Source organism: Ochotona curzoniae, unplaced genomic scaffold (assembly GCF_017591425.1).
Source record: "Ochotona curzoniae isolate NIBS_2020 unplaced genomic scaffold, NIBS_Ocur_1.0 contig_2210, whole genome shotgun sequence".
Classification (NCBI taxonomy): Eukaryota; Metazoa; Chordata; class Mammalia; order Lagomorpha; family Ochotonidae; genus Ochotona; species Ochotona curzoniae.
In genome coordinates, this window is record NW_024465369.1 from 16,185,874 (window position 1) to 16,198,549 (window position 12,676).

The following is a 12,676-nucleotide window of genomic DNA, read 5'->3' on the forward strand; positions in this document are numbered from 1 at the left end:
TAATATGTACCATTTAATACAAATGCATTTATGAGAAATAGTTCAATTATTATTCCCCATTAGTGAATGAAAGCAATGTGATTGCCTTGGGAATGTACGAGCACTTTCAGATGGTACTTGATGTACTCATTCATAAACTTGATGGTCGAGTAATTTTATTACTGTATGTCAACACAATAAAAACAGATAAAACTCCCTAGTTGTTACTTGTAGACTCAACTAATGTTGGGTGTGTTGAAAATCACAAAGAGAATGCTTATTATAATTCAAATCTTGGCCAAAGTCAGCAGACTATCAGATAAGACCCATTAATTATTTTAATAGGTTAAAAGGGAAAAAAAGTGCCTTGAGATAGCTCTTACCATACATCTTCAAAAACAAAACAAAACAGGAATATGCTCCGATTCAGCAAAGATGCCTTCACGTCTCTCTTGTTTGATTATTTCATTCTGTCACCCCCCCTCCCCAGATATTCAGACACATTTGTCTCCTGCAGTTCCTCATGCACACAATGAATTCCAAGGCTAACAACAACAACAAAGTAACTTTTCTCCTTTCTCAGAGAAAGGTATTAACCCAAGCACCAGCACCCAGACAGGCAGAATCACACCTGCTTTGGCAATGCAGACTTAGGCCTAGATAAAGCCCCATGGCCCAGAGCCCCTGAGGAAACAGGTCCCAGAATCACAGGTGTCTGAGACAGAAAGTGGGAAGTTGGTGAAAGGGTAAGAATGAAGGCCCTGACACTTCCTCTTTTACCACACACATGCTAGCTACCTGCTGAAGTCATCCATATCAGTTCCTCTATTTTTTTTTTAGGATTTATTTTATTTTTTATTGAAAAGTCAGATATACAGAGAGGAGGAGAGACAGAGACCTTCTGTCCATTGATTCACTCTCCAAGCGACCACAATGGTCGGAGCTGTGCTGATCCTAAGCCAGCAGCCAGGAGCCTCGAGCCTCTTCCGGATCTCCTACATGAGTGCAGGGTCCTGAGGCTTCGGGACATTCTCAACTGCTTTCCCAGGGCCCAAGCATGGAGCTGGATGAGAAGTGGGGCTACCAGGATTAGAACTGGTGCCTATATGGGATCCCAGGCGTGTGTGAGGAGAGGGCTTTAGCTGCTAGGCTACCATACCAGGCCCAGTTCCTCTATCTTTTAACACCTTTGAATAAGCTATAAACACAACGGTATTTCCAAAAGTTTATGGAAAAGTATATTCTGTGAAAACTGTACATGCTTTTCAAAAGTTCTTGCACCAGAATCAACGTATTTAATTCTGTTTTTGATAAGCTTCTTTGGAGGTACTTAAGTGTACATTCATATTAGAAACATACACATAGGAGCACACTTCATATGATTTAAGACATTTTTGAGTAACTAGAAATTAACCTAACACATTACTTTTTTTGCTTTTGATACAAAGTTTTATTTTGTATTTGTATCTGCAATTCTGTATTTTCCTTATTTGCAACCACTTTGGAGACTTTTTTCTTTTTTCCATTTTTTTTATTATTACCATAAAAATATCATTTTGTGATATAGTTCCATAGACTTTTTTAAAAAAGATTTATTTATTTACAGAAAGAAGGAAACACAGGAAGATTTCATTTGCTGATTTCTTCCCTAAGGCTGCAACAGCTGCCAATCTGAAGCCAGGAACCAGGAGTTTCTTCCATGTATCCCACATGAGTGCAGGTGCCCAAGGCATCGGGCTGTCCTCTGCTGCTTTTCCAGGCCACAAAGCAGAGAAATGAATGGGAAGTGGAGCTTCCAAGATACAAGCTGGCACCTATGTGGGATGCCGGGGCTTGCAGGTGGATGATTAGCTAATTCAGCAATTGTGCTAAGCCTCACTTATTACTTTTTAAAGAGAGAGAGAAAAAGAGAGAGAGAGTGATTCTTGGCCTACATTCAGAACTCTACTAATGCATGCTGGCATGCATGTGGAAAGAAAGAAATCCTCCTTCAGTGTTGGTGGGAGTGTAGGTTAGTACAGCCACTATGGAAGTCAGTATGGAGAATGCTATGAGAACTGAAAATTGATCTGCCATATGACCCAGCTATCCCACTTCTGGTAATATATCTAAAGGAAATGAAATCTGCATATGATAAAGGGATCTGAAGTCCTATATTTACAGCAGCACAATCTACAACACAAAGACTAGGAAACTACCCAGATGTCCACCAAAAGAATAGAAAGAAACTGTGATACATCTACTCCATGGAATACTACTCAGCCATTGAAAAGAATGAAATTCTACCATGTGCAACCAAATGGTTGCCACTAGAGACCATTATGCTTGGTGAAATAAGTCAAATCCAAAAGGACAAATATCATATGTTCTCTTTGATATAAGGCAATCTTCATACAAAATATTAGCAATAGCCCTTTCAATATTCTTTTTGCTACATCTCAGGGGTTTTGATATTTGTGCATTTATTTTCATTTCTTAAAAAAAGTATTTTTTATAAATTTTCTTACTCATAGGTCAAACAATAATATCATTTTCTTCAAGAAGGTTTTGATTTTCTTTTTCATTTCTTCAGCAACACATTGGTCATTCAGGAGCATGTTATTTAACATCATGTTGTAATTTTTTGAATCTTTTCATATTGTTGATTTTGCTTTATGGCTTTTAAGCGAATGAATAGTAACAGTATAATAGGGAATATCATATCCAGATATGAAGATGCAATGCAGTATACATCTCTATCTTCAAATCAAAGATGAACTCCCAATGAAACTATTAAATATATCTTGACAATAGGATGCTGCTGGAGTCTCCGCCATTGTCCATACATACAATGTCAGGATACACTTAAATAGCAGAATGATGGACGTAGGACTATTTATAAAGAACTGCACTATTGTAATGATATAGAGGAAATTGAGGGGGAGCAAGGAATTTGGGAAGGGCAGAAAGGAAATCCTACAACATGTGGAAATGTATCATATTTTAAAATTATAAAATTAAGAAATTTTAAAGATAAAGTAGTTTTTATTTAAGATTAAATATAAATACTTATAAGGTAAATTTAGCAGAAATTCAGGACAGATGAAGATAACATTGCAACTTTGACAATTTTATGACATCAAATGCAACTAATATGGAACATTTGATCACACACTAGGCAGTCAGTAAATTATAGCTTACTCACTTTAAATAAAACAGGTCAAATCATATATTCATAAATTTATTAGCAATAAATAGTATATAGTAAAAATAAAATAGTTTCTAAATTATAAATATTTAAAATCTTTTAACACTGACATTGTAAATCAGTACATTTGCATTAAGAAATCTGCCTCTGTGCCCAGCATTGTCACATAGTGACTAACCCCAATTTGAGTCCCAGAGCATTGCTTCAAATGCAGCTTCCTTTTAACTGAGCAGCCTAGGAAGGCCGCAGACCATGACTCAGTACTTAGGCCATGGTCATCCCTGTGGGAGACCACGATGGATCTCCCTATTCCGGGTTTAGTTTGGCCCAGCCTTTGCTGCTGTGGCCACTTGAGGAGCAAGCCAGTGGATGAAAGACTTCACCCTCTCTGATAGTCTACCTTTCAAACAAACATTTTTGAGAGAAATCTCCATTAGTTTTCTCAAAAATGTCAAAAACATCCCAAGAAATATTTATGAGGTTAAAGTTGTCCACTCTTACTTGTTGGAAATAAAATCTCAAAGTCTATGTAGGCCATCGTAATCCAGCTGATCTGACAATTAGCTAAGAGAAGGGCTGAAAGCCAGACTCTCTGAGCTCAGCATCCCTCAGAGCCTTCACCACCTTTATTCTCAACAGCATGTAGCAAATTCACTGTCAAGTAGTGCATGCTATTCTTTTCTCAAGATTTTAAATACACATATAATTATTTTGTTCTTTCTCATATATTTGATGAGGATACAGTGAAAATGTTATGACTAGCACATATTTCTGGGTCAGCCTCAAGTTAGTATTATGTAAGCTATAAGGCAACTGAATTCAAGTAAGGGCATTTGAAAAAAACCAAAAAACAGAGTACAGATCTTCCCAAAGTATTATGTGTTATGAACACTAACATATCCACTTAGTAAAACTCATTCTTTATATCAGATACATATTTATTTCAAAGTCAGTTACTTTTGGGCCTAGCACGGTAACTTAGTGGCTAAATCCTCATGTTGTATGTGACAGGATCCCTAATTGACACTGGTTCATGTGCCAGTTGCTGTACTTCCCTACCAGCTCCCTGCTTATGGCCTTGGAAAGCAGTAGCAGATGGTCCAAAGCCTTGGTTCCCTGCACCTACTTGGAAGACCTGTAAGAAGCTCCTGGCTCCTGACTTCAAATTGGCTCAGCTCTGGCCATTGTAGCCACTTGGAGACTGAACCAGTGGTTGGAAGATCTTTCCTTCTGCATATTCTTCTCTTTGTAAATCTGACTTTTCAATAAAAATAAATCCAAAAAAAAAGTGACTTCTTAAAAACTATTTTTCAATTTGTGAGTAGAGTTTACAGAGAGAAAAAGAAAGCAATATACACACACATTTACAGAGCAAGTGAAAGAGAGAGAGAATCTTCCTTCCACTGGTTCACTCTCCAAATGCTTGCAATAACCTAAGGTTGCACCAATAACCAAAGCCAGTATCCAGGAGCTTCTTCCAGTGCTCACATGTGGTGACAGAAGCCCAAGGAGTGGACCATTTTCCACTGCTTTCCCAGACCACAAGCAGGGAGCTGGAACTGGCACTGAAATGAGATCCCGGAACATACAAAGTGAGGGTCCAGCCACTAAAATATTGTGCAGGGCCCTTGTTCCTTCTTTTTAAAAGCACCAGCTCCTATCATCTGGAAAAAGGGGAAAGATGAAACATTTCCATTTTCATATGTTATCTTTCATTTATCTTTATTTACTGCCATTTAAAGGCTGAAGGACATCAGAATTAGCTCTGCACCATACCACAGCTTGGAGTCCAGGATTTTTTAGATTTTTGTAATACATTCAAGACAGCACACAGTATGTTAAAGAATTCCCACTTGGAGGAGAGTATTTGGCTTACTGGTTAGGGCATGTGTGCCTTTTTTTAGAGTGCCTGGGTTCAATTCAACTGCTGCTCTGTCTCCAACTTGCTGTTCACATACATCCCAGGAAGCAGTGGATGACTGTTCATGTAACTCAATTCTTGCCTCCATCATGGAGACTTAGTTGGAGTTTAGGTGTCCTGGATTCAATCTGTGCCCATATGAGCATTTGGCGAGTAAAGCAGTGAATGAGAAAACTCTCTTACCCTTTCTCTCTCACCTCTCTCTTTTTCCCCTGCCTCTCAAATAAAGATAATTATTAATTACAAAAATAATTTCACTTCTACTCCGTGTTTCCTTTATTTGAAGCTGCTACTCTATGGTGCACCAACACATCACAGACTAGTACTATCCCATTCTCTGGAGTCCAGGCTCCCAGCTTTTCACTCACACCTGTTACTCCCTAGAACACCATTCTTGACTTCTTGCCCCCTGAGTACATATCCAGGAAGTTTTTGACATGATTTTTAATACATTTTTAGCTAAACATCTCCTCAGTCAAGATGTAGTATAGGCATCAGTTTTGTGGTCTTTCTTAACCAGTGCCCATAAAGCCTTCCCTGTCCCTTCTTCCAGACAAAGCAATAATTCTTAACTGGAAGGATGGCAACTATTGATTCTGAAAGCTGAAAACATTACCAGCTGAAAACATGACTCTGCAGCTGTGAGCAATAACTGTGATTGGGGGATTGGACGGGCAGTAGGGATATGGACAGATTTACAACACAACCTAGTGTCCTGAAGACAAAACAAGCCTCAGGCTTTGTTGGGACTATACTGTCAAATGCACATTTTGTCAATAAAGTCCGTGGACCTCCTGCCCCAGTGAGCCAGAGCCTTTACACCATGTAAGGTGCCAGAACTCAACTCAAAACCTGGCTGGAAAACTGAGCAAAGACAGGCCTGAGTTTGTGTACCAAGACCATGTCTGTGTTGATCCAGAATGGCAAAAGCATGAATCCATCTCTTTGTTCTTTTTTTTCCCCCCAAAACAGGTGACTGAATGGCAACTTAAACAAGCAGTTTACTATGGCTAGTATCAGGCAGGCCTGAGACCTTAAAATTCCAGCACTAATTCACATCCCTTCAATTTTCTGAAGCATGGGTTGGTTATTGTTATAAAGATAAATTGATCTCATCATGAAAGGCTTAGACATATCAAAAAAAAGAAGAAGAAGAAGAAAAAGAAGGTATGAGTGAAAATAACCTAAAATCCTACTTTATTGTCTTGCTTCTGAATATTTCACTATCCATTCTTAACAATTCTAGGTATATAATGGCATATCAGAGACATTGTCAAAATATTTTGAAAGCTATTTTTCCCCTCAACAGACCAAGGTGGCATTACTCTACGCCAAGGGATATTAATCTACATCATCACAAATAAATACATATAGAGGTAGAGGTTTGTAAAGGGTCAAGGATCCCTGACTTGGTGGCTGTACTTTTTAAATACAGCTCCCTAAGCACTTACTGAGGGCAGACTTCATGCCAGGCTTCATGCTGGGATTAAAAAGGAGATGAATAAGACATAAACTGCTTAACCCATCACAAACCATCATCCTATACAATGACATTTATAAAAACCTAAGTGGAGCACTAAATGCACCACTTATGGTAACTCTGAAATAATATCTACTCTGTCACTGGAATAATCCCATAATGGAAAGTGAGCTTAATGGGTTAAGAAGATCTCCGTTTAGAAAACGGAGCAGACAAGTAAATATAACAGCTATACCAGAGTAACCTTGAACATAATAGGTATACACAGCATGGCCCATTAGGTAATCTGCACCCTTATTTGTACAATACATCAATTTGGCATTTCTTTCTACTTGCGTAGTTTCTACTGCCACAATTTCTACATGGACTTTGCATTTCTATTCTACGTGCAAATCCTGCCACTTAACTACTTCATTCAACTCTAAATTCCCAGTAATTTTCAATCGAATGACTTATCTGCCCAGGGTTATAAAAAAATGAAAGGAACGAGTTCATCAATGTATAGAATCTAAACAACCACCATAATGAAGAAGCAATGCTTTTTATTCAATAACTAGAATAATTTCATTGGCCACTTCATTTGTGTTAATAAATAAAATTAAAATGTTAATAATCATATATTTCAGCATACCTTATCATTAGAGTGTTAGAGATTACTAGCCCATGAAAATCAGTTTTATGTTATCTAAAAGGTGACACTGATAACAATTTCTGCCATGTAGGCCACAGATGTAGCAAACCTATGCTATTGATCTCTGTTGTCCATGGATCCAGATACATTTTAAAGCCATGCCTAATATTTACCCAGCATATACAATATTTTTTGTTGAAGGATAGAAGACTAATGGGAACATTATAATACAGAAACATTTGCAGAACAAAGTTTTATCAAGCATAGTTTAAATTCATACAAACAAAATACATAATTTATGTACTGAGATACACAAACCATTTGCTTAGTTTACATTAAGCTAATTAGAAAAAGATTTTGGAAAGAAACTAATTGCCAAGTGAATTCTGAAATAGCTAATATAAGAGAAACTTCAAATAAAGTTTGTGGAAACATGAGTTAAATGATAAGTCTATTTCTGTGCCAAAAATATTGAGATCCAGGCAGTTTTTATAACATTCATTTTTTATCACTACTTTAAAGAGTTCCCATATGCATGAATTTGAAATTCTTTTTGCACCAAGATAAACATATCTCTTAACTTCATTTCTCATAAACAATTTTAAGTGTCCCTGTTGATAAAAGCAAGCAGAAAGCAATGAATACAGAGGATGAAGTGAAAGATATGCACTGCATGGCTCAGTAAATGAATAAAGGATTCTTCTAAGTGTACATCCACTCTTATCCTAAACAGTTATATGCTCAACATTGGGTTTAGTATAAACAATGTGAGGCAGGTAATATAATATTCTCACATATGCTAGTATAGTAAATAAACAAATTTCATTCACTTTAGAGATCAGAGGAATGCAGATAGCAAAAAAGAAATGCAGTTAATGGGATCTGGACTGTCCAATAAGAATCACCTAGTAACGACATACTCCTTCCTACAGTACTTACGTTTCTAAAAACACGATATACGTGAGGCTGGTACTGTGTTGTACAGGGTAATCTGCTGCCTGCACCACTAACAACCCATTTGGATGTTGGTTCAAGTCCCTCCTGCTCCACTTCCATTTCAGCTCCCTGGTGATGTGCCTAGGAAAACAATGGTGGGTGGTCCAAGACCATAAGTTCCTAAACCCACAGGCAGACCTAAAAGAAACTCCTGGCTTTGGTCTGCTCAGTGCTGGCCAATGCAGCCATTTGGAGAGTAAAGGAGTAGAAGGAAGATTTCTCTCTCTCTCCCTCTCTCATCTCCACCTTTGCAATAAATAGAACAAATCTCTAAGGGAAAGGGTGTGTTTTAACTCCAGACTTGCTTTAACTTCCTGCAAATTGACTTCTGTGTCTACATACTGTTATTTTAATGCCAAGTCCTTCATCACTCCTAACTGTCCACTCCCTGGGTTTCAGCTCAGGATTTATTCTCTGACTGATGGCTCTTTACCAACTACTGTGCTTCCAGAACTCATCCTCTCCATCTTCTTAGTCACCTCTGGGATCTCTTCTTACTATACCTCCAGTCCTTCTCCTAAATAGAAGCATTCCAAGGAATGCACCAGACCATCCTTCTTTCTCTTTAAAAGGATTCTCTCTCTCCAGGGAGAATCAATTAGTCATATATTCATCCCAATGTATCTGGATAGTTCCACACTCCACTTTTAGAATGTGAATTTTCCTTCAGAGTCTCTATGACCATCTTTTATTGAGTGATTCTACTTGGAAATGTTGCACTGATAACTTGTTTCTGATCTTCTGTATTTTATGATGCTTTGACATACTGGGCCCTTGAGATCCAGGGAGGGACTGCCTGCTATTCCCAGTGTTAATTCCTAGAAAAAGCAAATAGCTTGCTGATGAGCACATTGTTGATATACAAATCAAGCAGTCCTAAATCTAATAAGACTCCTGCAGTCTAGAACACTGTCCTCCTGCCCTAAGACACCCCTGGACTCATATGTAGGACAAAGAGCCTGTGAAAAGAATTAAATCTGTCTAGTTTATGCCTTCTCAGCTGCTGACCTTGTAGTCCCTAATTCTGGCATCTGCCCTTCCCGACTACAGCAAGCAGTTTATCTGGGTAAAACTATAAGATTTTGGGGGGCACAAGGTGGCACAAAAGATAAAATTTTATAACTAAAAACTATAATGAAGCTGGAGGTTGAACTTATATTGCAACTATCCCTTAGAATTTACGCTTTTTTGTATTTTGCTGGATTTCTGAGCCTTATTGAAAGGCATGTGGTAGGTAGCACTTAAGCTTTATAGTTTGTATTTTTAGTTGCTTTCTTATATGTTTGTTTTACTTGCTGGTTCCCAAGCAAGTCGATTTCCTGACTCATAAATGAACTGAAAGTAGTGACTCTTAGTTTAAGACCTTACACCAGTTTTATAATCAGAAACTAGAATATTTATCAGCCACTACTGTGTGTTGATAGTTGTGGAACATCTGAAATTGTGTTAGATTTGTTTATATCTCATCTCTCCCAACTATAAACAAATAGTCATAATATCTGCCTTTCATTACATGTAAAGGGAGTTCATCAGTAACAACACTCACATAGTTTGGCATAAGATAAGCATCTGATAAGCTTTCATATTAAAACCATACAATCTGCATTAAGTACTAAATTTATCAGGCACCATGACTGGTGAATATCCCAAGCAGAGAAGATGGAAAACTACTCTTTGCAATCTTGTCATGTTCTTCCACCAACTCCATCCATAGCAGGGCCAAACTTAGGGTCTGAGTGAGAAGAAAAGATGTGGCAGGAAGCTCTGAAATTAGTTGGCCCTGAATTTCAACTACTGGTTCTTTTCTCTAATATGAGTCTATCCATAACTCCACTCTAGTTAAAAACAGGGAGCCACAAAGCTAAAATGAGATACTCGGCTAATTTCTCCATTTCTCGACAGCAATGGAGCAGGAACATACCCAGTTTCCAATCATATAACTAGATATGAAATTAAACAAAGCTAAATTTCAAAGCACTTTTCAACTTTTAGAAGGAAATATATTGTACAAGCAATAAAACCAAACAGTAGGTAACTTCAAAAATAAAAAATGGCTGTCATGCAGTTATTGGATTTTATCTCAGGAAATGAAACTTTTAAGTAGACGTGCAATTCTCTTGGAATTATATCCATCTGAATCCATAATCAGATTATTTAAGGAAGCAATTAAGTGATATTCAAATCACTGTATATTCCATAGACAGTAGAAACCAAGATGGAGGTAGTGAGCCTATAGGTCTAGGTAATACGTTATTAGGGGACATCAGAGGGTGATATTATAAGTAGATCAAAGCACCTACTACTGTTTCTATTGTTTTGTATCAAGGATACTCTCAGCTTTTAGGTTTTACCCATATTCACTGATTTGGTGCTTCTAGGAAAAAGATCATTTTTCATTAACAGAGTTATGCCTATATTTCCCAAAAGTCTAGTGATAATTTTGAATTCTATCTCAACTCTGCAGACTGAGTCCAAAAATTTCAGTGCAATCCCAAAACACATGAACATCTGTTTACATACACTCTGAATAATGGCTCTTGATACAGCCTTGCAAATAAGCATTGTCTGATAACTGACCAACAAGTTGCACCTGCTGGCATCATAATACAACTCAATCCACTAATATGCAAATATTTTAGTCCACTAAAGAAACATGCCTGCATACATTGTATGTGTGTATATACATATATATATATATATATTTTAATTACTAGATAAAGATATTTTGTTTTCTTTTCCTCAGTATTCACATTTCTCTAACCAAGCATAAGGTATTTGGGGCTATAAAATTTTTTTGTGTTAAAAGCTTTGCCTTTAATAACTAAGTGAAAAATATATCCAGCTCTGTAGATGTCATGACATACATTTTAATAAAGTGGAAAAGAACAGAACATATCTTACCACCTCTTCCGTCCTACTTGGCTATAACACACTCCTTTTGTCCAGGAAAGCAGTTGGCAGTACTGAGCAAGAGAATTCCACAGAGTATAACAGAAGGTAGCACTGCAGGCTGGTGATGCCTGCACCTTGTCACCACCTGTTTGATGCTCCAAGTACTTTCAAAGAACCAATAGCACCAGTCCAGGTTCCTATCAGTCACTGTGGCTTTCTCTGATCATTGTTGGGAGTACGCTAAGGAATCTGACACAGTCAAAACAGCATTTGTTTGAATGTGTGGTTGCTATCTCAGAAAAAAAAAAACAATCAAAAAGTCCAAGATAAACTTCCATGAACAGAGTGAAATCATCAGGCATTCTAATGTTATTTTTTTAACACCATATTTACAATAACTCCAAATCCTAAAAACAGACTCAACTTGAATGAATAAAGCAATAATGAGACTTTTCCTATCATCTTTGCTTACCTCCTTGATTGCAGTTATTAATATAAAGGCATTTGAAGTATATGAAAGGGAATAGGTGCTTGGCATTGTAGTTAAGTTACCACCTGTAACAACCCATCTGGTATCAGAGTGACTAGGATCCAGTTGGGATCCGGTTCCTGATTCTGGCTTCCTGCCAATGCATATCCTGGAAGGCATCAGGTGACGGGACAGGTCAGGAGTCTACCGATCACTTGGGAGAACAGGATTGAGGTTCCTCTTCAGACCAAATGAAATTCCCAGCTTCAGCATGGGTCCACCCAGGCAACTGAACCCTTTGGAAGTTCATCAGCAGATAGGATTTCTCTCTCCTCCTTCCCCCATGTGTGTGCTTCTCTTTCTGGATATTCCCCTGTTTCTCTACTTCTCAAATTACGATAGGTAGATAGGTAGGTAGGTAGGTAGGTAGGTAGATAGATATTTTAGCATAAATTTATTTTAATGAGAAAGCTGAAAATCCATATATAGCTTCCTTATTAAACTGATTTTCTAGGAACTTTATGAAGAGTCTTCATACTGGCTATTTTTGTCATTCCAGTAAATCACTTTACCCTCACCTGAAAAGTCATACTTTATGATTCAAAATTTTAAACTGAAAATATAGTCTCTAGGGAGAAAAAAAGCATACTTCCCCCTTATCTACAGCAGTTAACACCAATCCATTTGATTTTATTGAGTCACATATAGCATGTTGCGGATCAGGTAATGATTCCACTGAAAGAATAGCTGTGACATACAGGCTAGTTCTGTGTTCACTTTGGCCGCACATACACTAAAATTGGAATGATACAGAGATTAGCATGACCTTTGCACAAGAATGACATATAAGCTAATGTAACAGCCTCAGTGCCTCTGATTCCCCCTTGACCTGGTGGCTTAATCTGTCTATGCAGTAACAGCACAAATACCATAAACCAAGTGGCTCACAAGCAGTAGAAATGAATTTATTACAGTTCTAGAGGTTAGGAAGTCTAAGATTGAGGCACCAGTATCCAAGGAGCAACTCCTCGCTGATGCACAGGTGGCACCTTCCTGCTGAGTCTTGATAGCATAGAAGGAGAAAAAATCCCCTCATGAGGCTTCCTTCTTTAGGGTATAAA

General features: G+C 37.7%; 1 non-coding gene across 1 annotated transcript; it reads left to right on the forward strand.

The window, feature by feature from the left end:
* Positions 1 to 12,324: 12,324 nt before the first annotated feature.
* On the forward strand, positions 12,325 to 12,428 carry LOC121150960. Its single transcript, XR_005883064.1, has one exon. It is a non-coding gene; the product is annotated as a U6 spliceosomal RNA (small nuclear RNA).
* The last annotated feature ends 248 nt before the right edge of the window (positions 12,429 to 12,676 follow it).